This window comes from Dioscorea cayenensis, unplaced genomic scaffold, assembly GCF_009730915.1.
Source record: "Dioscorea cayenensis subsp. rotundata cultivar TDr96_F1 unplaced genomic scaffold, TDr96_F1_v2_PseudoChromosome.rev07_lg8_w22 25.fasta BLBR01000838.1, whole genome shotgun sequence".
Classification (NCBI taxonomy): domain Eukaryota; kingdom Viridiplantae; phylum Streptophyta; class Magnoliopsida; order Dioscoreales; family Dioscoreaceae; genus Dioscorea; species Dioscorea cayenensis.
The window spans coordinates 1-1,511 of record NW_024087229.1 but is presented as its reverse complement, the minus strand read 5'-3'; the positions used below and the strand labels follow the sequence as shown (position 1 = coordinate 1,511).

At 43.9% G+C, this 1,511-nt stretch overlaps 1 non-coding gene across 1 annotated transcript; it reads left to right on the top strand.

Annotated features, from left to right (window-relative positions):
• The first annotated feature begins 600 nt into the window (after nucleotides 1-600).
• On the top strand, nucleotides 601-705 carry LOC120255097. The gene has a single exon (XR_005534901.1). It is a non-coding gene; the product is annotated as a small nucleolar RNA R71 (small nucleolar RNA).
• The last annotated feature ends 806 nt before the right edge of the window (nucleotides 706-1,511 follow it).

Genomic DNA, 1,511 nt, shown 5'->3' with positions numbered 1-1,511 from the left:
GGAGTGTTGCCTCTATGTTTTGGAACCTTGTGTCGCTTGATTGAATAAACTTCGACAAAACCCGTTTCCAATTCTGAAACTCTTTCCGAATCGAAGGTGTTTGCTGAAATCCGTGTGGGCAGCGGCCTTTTGCTGCCCTTTGATTTCCCTCAGAGAGATTTGGGTGGCTTCTCCACCCTTGGTTGTAAGTATTGTCGTAGGGGTTCCCTTGTACTCTTCCCGACTACCCACAAAATCAACTTGTTCAATTGGGGCTGAAGTGGTAATTGAGATAGGACAACTCGATGGCATGTGTGCACCCCACAACCATCACAACTTGTAATTGAGGCTACCTTCGATGAAGTCAACGTATCCAACTTCTTTGCTTAGTGCCTCGACTTGGGTCGCTAAGGATGTAACCGCATCAATCTCATGGAGCCCGCCACCTTCTTCCTTTCCCTTGCATTCCATTGGTAGCTATTCAATCCCATTTCCTCAATTAGTTGTCGGGCTTGCTCGGGGTTTTTGTTTCCCATTGTCCCTCCCACAAGCGGCATCAAGGAGTTGCTTGGTACTCGAAGTTCAACCCATTGTAAAATGATTGAATAACCATCCACTGGGAACCCGTGTTGTGGACACTTCATAAAAGGTCTTTGAAACGCTCCCAAGTTTCAAATAAGGATTCAAGCTCTATCTGAACAAACGAAGATATTTCATTATGAAGCTTTTGCCGATTTCCCCGGGGAAAATACCTTACGAGGAAAGCCTCAACCATCTCGTCTCCACGCCAGGATAGAAGCTCGTGGTAGTGAATGAAGCCATTGCTTGGCTCTTCCCTTCAATGAAAAAAAGGGAATGCTCTCAATCGGATTGCATCATCCGAGACTCCATTGATCTTCAACATATCACAAACTTCGAGGAAGTTCTCAATATGACTATTTGGGTCTTCATCGGCTAACCCATTGAACTGCAAGGCATCGTTGAACCATTTGAATAAAACCCGACTTTTAACTCAAAAATTTTAGGGCAGCTACCGTGGCCTAACAATGCTTGATTGTGTCCCACCTAATTGTAGGCCTAGCAAAAATCTGATAATGTCCTTTGTTGCCCCTCTTGTTCAGCCATATTTTCCTCGATCTTTCGATATCTATTTCAGCCTGGAGAGTCCCTGCTTTTGCACAGTGTTCCTTGCCCCTTCTACTGAATCTTCGCTCAATTTCGTGGTCCCTCTTCAACCAATGCCTAAGGGTTCCCTCGGTCATAACCTCAAGTTGAAATCAATAAAAAGAAACAATGAGAACGAAGAAAAGAAAGAAATATGAAATAGAAAAACAAATAAAAATGTGAATGACTAAAGTAATCAAGTCCTAGTGTTCCTAATATCCTGCTCCTAGAACGGCGCCTAAAAACTTGACACGTCCGAATATGCGGTATAAACCGCAAGTGCACGGGTGTCAAGTAATAATTACCCCTCGTGAGTGGGTAGTCGAATCCACGAGGAACGGAAGTATTAGTAATAACCACTTCTCAAT